Genomic DNA, 11729 nt, shown 5'->3' with positions numbered 1-11729 from the left:
TGGAAACACATCGATAGATAAGTCCTGTCTCACTTATTTGAACATTTGGAAATGTTTAATTGAGTACCAGGCATGTCTGTTCAAAAGACGCCTTCAGATCCAAGAGTTGAAAACTACAGAACAGTGGTGGGCTGTCAAGGCCAGCAAAGTCTTCTCTGCCAACCCTAGAAAAGCGAAAAGAAAAAGTGTAATATGCATTAATCATACTTCATTTTATCTATAATTTCATTTTTATTCGACAAACGAGTTGCTTATTGGTATTTTTAAGGTTTCACTTTAAATTCCTCCTTTAAAAAGTGCCTTAAACGCATCTGGCAAGCTGGTCCCACCTCAGGACCTGCGGTACCGATAGCCTTTCGTCAAAAATCCAAGGCAGTAGGCCGCCACTATGGGCCGCCATAGTTGACATGACTGGCAGAATTATCAGCCAATCAAAATTGACATATTGAAGGCCCTGACTGAAACCCCATGGCAGAAGAATGAAAGCTTCGCAAACCAACAGTAGCATACATTTTGACAGAAATTTGTTTGTAAGCATATATATTTATATATATGTGTATATATTAAAGCTGACATTTGCAGTCAGAGCCTTGTTGCCCCCCAGTCCAACCTGGCACATCTTCACACGTTTTTTACTCAGCCGCTAATTGAGTCAGATCTCTGAATAGGATGCTACTTAGCCACTCTACTTGTGGGGAGAAAAGAGAGTTTCTTTCTGCTAATTATGAACATCTGTTCACTGTTCCTGTACCTTCTTTCACACATGGAGAAAAAGAAATAATTGTTCCATTAAGAGCCAACAAGCTCGGGGAAAATACAAACAAGCAGACAGACAGTGTTTCAGCATCCCTGCAGCAGCTTACACAAGAACACACACACACACACACACACATACACTCTGTGGGACCTGTTTCTCGTTTTGTTAATATTTTAGTGTTTAATTTTTGATTAATGTTTGGCATAATTAATTTCTCATAGTTTTCGTAACAGATGTTCACAACATCCAATCATAGCAGATTAGTATGTTTTAGACTAATGAGAACGGTTTCTATACTGTTTCAGTCGCACATGACTTCGTGTTTCCTTCAATATACGACTCAGGTCTATTTCTGCAACTCTACAAAGACGGAAAGACAAGAGGACATCCCTTTCTCACTCGTGAGTGGGACAATCATTTTTTAAGAAAATGTCTCTCCTAGACTTGCCTATCCAAAAATACATCTTTGCTCCCAAAGAAGAATTAAATACACGGGTATCCTCCTCCCACTGTCCAAAAACGTGGCGAATTGAGCTGGTCTCTCTGTGTGTGAGTGTCTGCATGGTGGTTTGTCCTGTGTGTCTCTTGCTGCCACCTGTCCAGAGTGTACACCTAATGGCTGCAGGAGGTAGACACCTGATAGACACACCTGTGACCCAATAATAACAAACGGGTATACGGACAATGGAGGGATGAATTATTAGTGAAGGAAAAACGGTCTGAAATGTTATTAGATATTTTTGTCTGCATGAGAGAGCAGATTTCTGCCCCACTGTGTCGATGACATTCATTAGTGTTACCACACGGCCTCAGACAAACAGAAGCCCAGCAGAGCCCTGCTTACGCTGGACCTAATTGGCTCCCGCTGGCTGAAAGACACAGAGTGCACCTTGTGTGTGTGAGAGAGAGAGAGAGAGAGGGAGAGAGCGTGCAGCACATTTCCTCCACTTCCAGCAACATAAGCTCCATTTCTCTCATTCTCTCTCTTTCTCTTATCCACGTGAGGCCCTGGCGTTGTGTTTATCTGATGTCAGACGGATCACATCCAGAGCTCTGCGCCCTGCAGCTGCCAGCATGGAGCTGCTATACCAGCTCTGCCATGTCACGTTACGCAGCTGTGTGAGCACGGTGTTCTGACTATCAGTGCTACCCCGTCAGATTTTGCTACAGTAGCACGGATGGATAGCTAAGTCTATCTGACAGTGCTACTCGTCCAAACCGAAAACCATAGCGGGTTGTGCTAATGTTAAATATATTGGATAACATTATTTGAGTGACGGGACTGAAGTGGAAGCTTAAGGAGCTCTACTTAGCTTAGCATTGGGACAAATTGTATACATGAAGAAACCACAAGAAGATCACTTCCTTCATCTGAATATCCTACCCATTTAAAATGCAAAGCTATAGATGTATGCACTAATCCTTTTACTCGAATGTCCTACCTTTTTAAAAAATATTTTAAATACAGAGGTGTTTGTAAGAATAAAACAGTATCAAACAGGGGAAACAGGGTTTTATTGGAATTAAGTTAAACAGACACATGTTGCGCAGGTCTTTACTTTGCGCTTTACTGCAGCAGCTCCGGGTATTTTTTGTTTGTTTTTTTTTTTAACTCGGGTCAATGCAAACACAATTTCAGTCAGTTAATTTCATCTGCAGGATATATTTTTGATGCAAAAGCTTCAGAGTGTATCCCGCCTCTCGCCCGGCGGCCGCTGCAAGGATTAGCACGTTCCCCACTCCACGTCTGAACATCTCTAGTTTGAGCAGTTAACACACAATACCTACAAAAATGGTTCCTTCTCTTTGTTTTCTTTCATGGCAGCTTTAGCCAGCAGAACTATGGGTCCGGGGTCGCCTCACAGTGTCAGGAGTATAGATTTACTGCACCAAAGTGGGACGTTGAGCTATTCCTCCTCTTTAATTTATGACTTTATGAAATGGACAAGTAATGACTTTGACAAGGAGGAAAGAAAAAGATCAATTCCTCTAATTTTGTTGAAGTTCATTTTCTTGCTTAGTTGTTTTCTTAGGTCTGTGTTTGACGAGATTTTCTTGATTTCCCACTGGACTGTTTTTTGTTTTAATTCTTTTTTCCTGGTCTTACTTTCTTCTCTCTCCTCATCTCAGTCATGATTCGTTTTCTAGCCCTTCTCCCTCATTTCAGTCATTCACTTAAAGTAAATTATGTAAGCCCCAGATCTTCAGCTCAGTTTTGCTGCTGTCGTCTTCCCAGTTTGCATTATGATCCATCTCTTTGAAGTTAACATTTTTTGTAGTCCTGTTCACATTTTCCTATTTTTTTTAGACTAAAGTTAGTTTCTAATCTTCAGTTGTGATCATTGCAGACTAACCTCCATCGGCCGCAAACAGCACAATGAATGCCTGCTTTACCTTCTGTTGACTGGGTCTCTCTGACTTGGAGAATGATAATTTATCATTACATATTTGGAGGTTGAAGCGTAAACATTGACAACTAAAGATCTGCTTTAATATCCAGACTGGAATCTGCATGTTTTGCCCACTTTGAATCAATTTTCTTCCTACTTTTAGCCACTGGTTGCATTTAGCTTGGAGCCCATCCAAACAAACCCATCATGAGCTCAAGCCTGTTCGCTAACAAGCCTCAGCAGACTCAGTTTTAAAGTATTTTACGTGACCCACATGATATTCTGGATAAATATAATCCTGTAAAGATATTCAAAAGTCTGAAGCTGCCCTCAGGTGATCAAGACGCAGAAGGAAAAAATGTTTTTTATTCGTTTTTTGTCAGCAGCCCAATGTTGTTTGTTTAAAATCACACAAAGTGAGCAAGATGAGATGAAAACGCATTGAGAATTTTTCTAAAGCATAGAGCTACAAAAATAAACTCAACTATAACAGAATAAAACAATAAAAACAGAGAATCCTAAAAAAAAAAAAAAAAAACAGAGGAAAAAACTATATGGTGAATGTCCTGACTTTCTATTTTATTGCTTTATTTTGTACTTCTATGTGACAAATCTCTCTTGTCTTCTGAGTTTTTTATTATTAAGTTTACTTAACAAAACCCACAGTTGTGTTGTTTTTTCCCTTTTCTTTATTTAACAAGGACAAAACCCCATTTCAGATCCGGTTCTCATTTTCAAAAGGACGATGTATTTAACATATATTATATTAAGAGTGACAACTGAAGCACTAGAGCTAATCTTTTCTCTCTTTTTTTGTACACCTGGACTCTTCAATGAGTCATAAAAAAGAAAATAAAAATAAAAAGGGTGGGAAACTTCTCCAGGGAGGAAAACCTCAACTTACAGAAGCACCGACTAAAATACACCCGCCCTGATAAAACTAAGTGGGATCGATGCAGCTTCATTGGAAAAAATAATCTGATCGGCGGCACCTTTCATCTTCAAAAGCGCGAGCACGGCGGCCGGAGGAGAGAGAGAGAGAGAGAGAGAGGGAGGGGGGGTCGTCCCGTCCCTCCTTCCCACTTTGTGACTCAACATATTAAAGCTGAGCCGGGAGGGATCCAGAGGCGAGGAGGAGGACGGATGTGGCGCAGTACAGCGCTGCAGAATCAGTAACAGTCCTACACGAAGCCATGCCTGCACTCTGAGCCTCATGACTAATGGATGAGATTCGCTCTTGGCTCCTGCAGCTCGAACGGTCGAAAGTTTTCACCACCGAGGAAACGGAGCCCCGTTTTATTCATCAGCCTTGATCAGTCGCTCTCTCATGCATATTCATTAGTAAACCTAGCGTGCTCATGTAAAAGCGTGAATTTTTTTAAAAATTTGACATGCTTTCGAAAAGGAGACCTTCAAGTTTACATAATTTATAGATTTAAATTTAAGGGAGTAACGATTACTTTATATTAGGTCTGGCAAACCTTTTTTTTTTGAAGCAGAAGCAAAAAAAACCCTCCAAAAGATTCAATTAATCGTTTTGAAAGACGGAAATGTTGCATCACAGCTAAACATCTCTGCATGAGGCTGGGCCACGCTGTGCTAAAAAACGGGATCCTGATGTTCCCGCTGTCGGCCTAACTCTGGGAAAAGTGAGAGAATGTGTCCCAGATTTCTGAATCAGACAAAAGTGGCGAGAAGGAAGCCAATGATGAGAAGAAGCCATTTGCAGTTGAGACACGGCAAACAGGTGGAGGGAAGAACACTGATTTGCACCAGCACCACTACGATGCATGGTGGTGGCTCCATCAAGCTGTGGGAGAAACCTGTAATCCTGGCGGGAATTCTGTTAAAATCTGCAACATACCTGAGACTGAAGCTTGAACAACCCCGAACTGGACCAGTTGCAGTCCAGACATAAATCTAAACGTGGCTCTTGTTTACAGACTCCTCTCCATCCAGTCTGACTGACCTGGATCTATTTTGCAAAGAAGACTCAGCAAAAGTGTGAGTCTGTAAATGTGAAGAGACAAAACCAAGAGGACCTGCAGAAGTAACAGCAGCAAAAAATATTTTTATAAAGTCCTGACTGAACCACTGCAGGCATGTTTACGTCACGTCCCTGCTGTTCTTCACAGCCTCTTGTAAACAGTGTGTTGTTCTGTATGCACTTTGACCTTACTGTACAGTTTGCTCTTATTTTCATATTGTTTTACATCATTGTGAGCATTCGTGCTTAACTTGCTCCAGTGACACCTGGAGTTCCCCACCATCGGACAAAAAGATATGTCTGTTCTACACTGTTCTGTTCTATTCTTTACATTTTTTAGTTTTTATTTGAAAATAATAGAAATGTTATCCTTTTCCTTCTACTTCACAAGTATGTCTTCCAAATCAGATTTATTGCTGTGGCATGAAAAAGTTGAACCTCCTAGTCCGAATACGAGTCTAATCCTGCAACACAAACGCCTGCGTCGGTCAATATGTTCAATTACTTGTGCAGTGGACACACACACACACACACACACACACACACACAAAAGCTCAAATTTTCTACCAAGTCAAACGCCGACCACGAGAGACGACATCAGTAACAGGAAGATCTGCGGTTTCTACTCTGTTGCCCACCTGAGGGTAATGACGCACAGCTCAGCCTGAAGGCTCCTGCCATCTGCTCCGGCTCTTTGTGGCTGCGATTTCGCTCTGACAGCAGCTTATTTCCACAATATATTCGCAGGATAACTATCCACCTCCAGGATTCCCACTCCTCTGCTTCCGTCAACGTGAGGCGTATTTCATAACGCGGGCTGCAGCTTTGAGGAGGTTTCTGCAAAAGATGCACACGAGGAGGGGGAAGAAACTGACTTCACACAATGAAGAAAAAATGTATGTTTCCAAGTGGGGTTTTTTTGTCATAAAAGAAGGGGGGGAAAAATCTGTAGTTTTTTTTTTTTAAATTATTATTTCCAGATGGGAGATACTAACATAATCACTTGAGCCTAAAATATCGACTCTCGCCACCGTCTCGGAGCCAGATTGAGGGAATGCCAGCAGGCCTGAAGTATGTAACATGGTGACTAAAAAAAGGCTGAGCGCGTCCTGTTGCTGCAGGACCGACATAAATTTAGACAATGTTTAGAAAAGATCCCATTACAAAAATAACACCCTGCTGAAGAAATATATTATCCACAACTTCCTTTTCTTTTTTTTTTAAATCAAACTTTATCCTACTTTTATTATTATCTGTAAATTTTGACACCAAGAGCTTCATTTTTCTTTCAGATTAAGCGGAAATAAAGCTGAAACTCCCCAAAGGCTTCTATTTTAGTTCCACAGCCTGAAGGAGGAATCCTAAAAAGCTGAACGTTAGTCCCCCCCCACCCCCACACACACACACACACACACACACATCTCCACCCATCCGCCACTTCAACCCCAGCCAGAGAGGCAGGGGAGGGAAAAGACTGATGCAGAGCCAGCAGCAGCAGCAGCCACAGCTCCAGCATTGATTAATGAAACAGACCCCGAGCTCTCAAGTTCAAAACTGTATTTATTACTCGGCTCTCCTCTCCGCAGATGATGGAGTCTGCAAAAACACAAACTCGGTCACAGAGAGAAAGAGAGAGAGACAGACCGTACTATGCTTGTGTGACTCATTTCCCTTGATTGAAACCGTTTAACTCCTTCTGACGTTTACGCACTGTAAAAACCAGCAGCTCGGATCCACACAGCACGTCATGTCTGACTGGGAGGTAGGCTTCTTTTTGGGGGGCGGGAGGATTTGACCTCGAATAAATAATTGGAGCGCCGGAGCATCCTGCTGATCGGCAGGAATCTGCTGAATGACTCAGCACTCTCAGCTGGAGCGCTCAGAGCAGACATCCATCATGCCGGCAGCTGTAGTAGTCTGTCGGCTGCGGGGCCGCCTGCTCTGACAGAGTGAGTCTGGGCAGGCGGAGGAAGCGACGCTGCTGCAGGGGGGAGAATATTAAAGCTGACCTTGTCGGGAGCAGGTTAAAGAGAAAGCAATTGTGGACGTTACCAAAAATCTAACTCGGCATCTTGGGCATCTTTTGTTTATGGATTAAATAAAAGCCTGACTTTTAAACGTACATTTTCAAAGAGTGAACTCAACACGTTAGTGTGAGAAAAGCACCTGTAAGTGGAGGGATTCTGCTAAGCAGTTCTTAGTAACAAATGGACCAGCCCATAATTCATTTAATTTCATTTCACAGCACAGAAGTTTGATGCAGCATGCAGAGTTATGTTTCCAACCCAAAGAAATAGCTTATCTCACAATGACTAATGTTAGAGCTTTAAAATGGGACTCATACCTGGACTACTAAAAATTTAACAAACAATAACCTCAAAATGTCTAATAAGATTTTTATTCAATAACATAAAATTGCTGAAATTTTGGATTAGAACCACCAAACCAGACAATCTGCATGGGATTGCCGCTACAGACGTTGCATGCATCAGACATAAAGTTTAAAAAAATATTCTTCTATCATATTATATTCAACAACCCACTTCAGTAACATCTTGTCAGTTAAGTTGGTTTGTTGCTACAGTGGTAATAGACCAACTGGAAAATGTATTTTATTGACAAACGAGTCAATGTAGATTAAATGTTTTTCACTTAAGATTGTTCCTTATGCAGAACATCAATGTTGACCCCAGAGCTGGACAGTTATGGTTATAACCAGATGTTCACGTAAAGTCCATAAAAAGACACGTGACCTGATGTCTTCAGTTTGGTTTTTTTATATATTTTCTCATAGTTTCCTCATGATGCCTTCTTCTTTGGGAGGTGCACCAATCTTTCCTCCACCAAAACACCCCCACCACATGATGCCGTCACTCACCTATTCAGAGTTGGAATGTTGTTCTCCATCATTTTTGACCAAATGTACTAATGATCCCTCTTGTTAACCCCTTCAGTTTTAACTTTATGTAGACCACAGGACACAGCCTCCAAAGTTATAGTCTTTATTCCTAAGCTCTGGGTTTTGTTGCTTCTTCTCATATTGTGAACTGGTTTCCCCTAGAATAATGACGTTCTCTAGGTAGTTTAAACTTTTGATCTGAGGTTCGCGTGTACCTAAAAGCAATTCTCAACATGTCACCAATTGGTGCAATGAAATAAGACAAAGAAATAACGCATTAATCAGTGTGTGCTTCTTTCTCCATTCAAGATATTCTTAACTCGATTATTGCTGAGCACCTGCCACCTATTTAGGATGTGCATGGTTTTTGTTGTGTTTTTTTTTTGTTTGTCTTAGCACACCTGTGTAGCTGGACCTATAAAATATTCCAAAGATGTAGTTTGAGAGGCATAAAGAAAGCAGTGGTTCCCAAATAGCCGCCTGCTGAAAAACATGACCTCCATCTACTCCCGTTGGATTTTAGAACCGGTTCTTCTTGCAGCACAATATGCCAATTCAATATGCAGTATGATAATGAGCGAAAAGTTAGTTTGGGTCCAACGTAACACTTGGATAAATCTAAAGAAAACCATTTTGAATAGCATTTTCTTGAATCCAAAGCTTTACAGAAAGCAGTGGAGCAAGACGGTCAAGGCGTTTCCGTACACCAGTGTTCTGACGTCGATGCACTCCAACAATCCAACTCGGCTTCATGCGACACTGTAAGTGACAGCTGACGCAGCAGCGGCACATTTTCGCCTCGACACATCGGCGGCTGAAGGCTGTTTGTGAGCTGATCTTGTGAGGTAATGGTAGAAGCATAAACAGCCACACACGGAGAAGTGTACTCATTTTTCCACTGTCTGATCAGAAAGGTGGCACCGGCTCGTGCTTTTTTTTTTTTTTTTTACCTGAACGCAGGTGCTGTTGCTACGGCAACAGTGGAGGATACTGCCTGGATGAATCATTAACTGACTGTCCATTCACCATTCACTCTGTGCCTCGGGATCAGGTCTTGACCTTCTCCACATCCCTTGATAAAACTGTGCCGCAGAAACCGTTAAGCCCTGCAGTTGCAAAATGTGTTTTTCTGTTTTCTTTTTTTCTTTTGCCACTTTAACTTCAGCCAATCTCTCAGCTCTGACCGAAACACCCGGATCCTCCTGTCCTGCACTCAAAATTAGAGGGCAGCTGTCCCAGGATTATCTCGTCCTGAGACAGATTCTTGAAATGTTCCGGACGGATTTACCAGCAGGGCGACGCGGGGCGGGGGAATGCCGGGAGCCACTTATTCGGCTCAGTGTACAAAAATATCATTTTGAAATGTATCACTGGGAGGCATGGAGGTTTGGTTTGTTTGTGTAGTGAAATGAATCTGCCAAAGGGAAGACGTTACGCTTTACCTCCTGTCCTGCAGCATCTTTTTTTAAGGCCTAATTTTAGCGTGGGTCATGTGAGGGTCAGAGGTTAAAAGTTAAGTGCTGTGAAAAAGTATTTGCCCTCTTAAAGATTTGTGCTATCCTTGTCACCTTTAAATGTTTCAGAAAGTCAGACATATTTTATGTCAGATGAAGAGACATAAAATAAAATGTTTCTCAAATGATGACTTCAAATGTCTAAGAAAAAAGATTTGAGCCAAAGGCTCAACTTGGCTCTTTGTAGAGAAAAAAGACGTCTTGTTAAGTGAATTACTGCAAATAAATATATTTTCAGTGAAGGCTGAACTTTATTTCACAAGCAACACCCAGGCCTGGCTACTGCCTAATGATGCCTGGAATAAATAACTTCCTTTAAAACAGCCTGTCAACAAGACAAAGGTTAAAAACTCAAACGGTAACACATCAAGCTCTTCACTAAAGAAATTCAGCTACGGATAATAAACACAATCATTGCTATCTTTCAGTCTGAAAATGGTTCCAACAGTTAACAGGCTTCATTTGTCTCCATTATGCTCAGTGTTCGTGATTCAATAATAACAAAAAAAAAACAGCATTCACAGAAAGGAGAAAACCCCTACAGACCGAAAATAACCCGGAAAGCATCTTGATGATTGTTACAACATGCCGACAGTCAGACATGGTGGTCTGGGGCTGCTTCGCTGTTTCATGACCTGGATAACCTGCCATAATTGATGGAACCAGTAAATGCTGCTCTCTGCCAGAAAGTGTTTGACCATCAGTTTGTGACCGCTGTGCCACATTTATACTATGCAGCAAGACCAGTACTTGAAGCAGACCAGCAAGTTCGTTAATAAAATGCAGGTTTTGGAGTGGCTCAGTCAAAGTCTTGACAGAGTTCTGGTTGAGATCCAACTCTTTACTCTCCCTCAAATGTTATTAAATTAAAAACATATATATAAATATATTTCCTCCACGAAAAATGCAAACAAGTCATTGCCAGTCATCATTTCTTTTTAACATACTGAAAGAAAAACAAGCTTTAGGAGATTTTTTTTTCTTAATCAGTGATGCGTTTCAAAAATAAACTGCTAATAAAAGTTTAGCATTTAAAGTTAGAGTTGGGCGAGGCTTCATGTTTTGGACTTGTCACTTAGGAAGTGACCAGTCCTTCCTAAGTGAGGAAGGACTTAGGAAGTCCTAAGTCCTACTTAGGACTCTATGTTTTGGACTTGTCACTTAGGAAGTTGCAGCGATTAATATATATATATATATATATATATATATATATATATATATATATATATGTGTGTGTGTGTGTGTGTGTGTGTGTGTGTGTGTCCTCATGGAGTCAGTAATAGAGCCACAATGAGAAGTGTGACAGTCTATTTTGAAAAGTGCCCCAGTGAGCTGCACTGTATCCTCTATGGAAAATACATCCACACCTGTTAACAATTCAAGCGCTTTCCAAGGACTGTCAGACCCACATCTCTTCTAGGGGGGATGCCTCACCATATTCTCTGAGATATTTTATTTTTTCTAGTAATATTGCTCATTGACCTTACATGTAAACAAGTATTCTACTTCGTAGCACCAATGGAAAGATGTCTAATTTATCTCACTCCAAGTTAAATACTCCAGTGGCGCTGCCATTTGTAGACTGTTTGAGGCCGACATCACTGCAGGATTACAGACGAATCCAACTGTCTCATTGGGGAAAAGGTGTGCTTACTCACCTCCAAGCAGAGGTGACAGTCGGGCACGAATTACCATTCTCATTCTCCCCCTGCTGACATCACAGCTCATAGCCCGCAGCCACACATTTTAAAAACGGGAGACGAGGCAGGAGAGGAGCGGGAGAGAGGGAACACAGCGGGGAGCGTGAGTGAGCACCGGATGTTTATGTTGCTCTGGCGGATTTTGTGCTAAGAAAAAACAAATTTGTAATGGAAAAAAAAAGAAAACAAGGATGGGAGAGGTAGAAAGGAAGGGATGAGAGGAGAGGTGATGTCAGAGGACTTAAAAATCGATGATTAAAAGGTCACGAGAAACCACAGGTGAATGCCTGGCTAAATAGCACCTTTTGGCAAATGGGAAACCAAAACTGGCCTCTAATTGATCACAGGGAGAGACGAGGAGAGCTGCAATTAAAGCTTTAAGAGACGTTTTCACTGAGAATGACTTTGAACTCCACAAACCTATATTTACAAATATAGATTTTTTTGGGCTGACAAAATGTCCCACTGTGCAGATAGAACTA

The sequence above is a fragment of the Xiphophorus couchianus genome, chromosome 1, assembly GCF_001444195.1.
Source record: "Xiphophorus couchianus chromosome 1, X_couchianus-1.0, whole genome shotgun sequence".
Lineage (NCBI taxonomy): Eukaryota > Metazoa > Chordata > Actinopteri > Cyprinodontiformes > Poeciliidae > Xiphophorus > Xiphophorus couchianus.
This window is presented reverse-complemented; position numbering follows the sequence as displayed.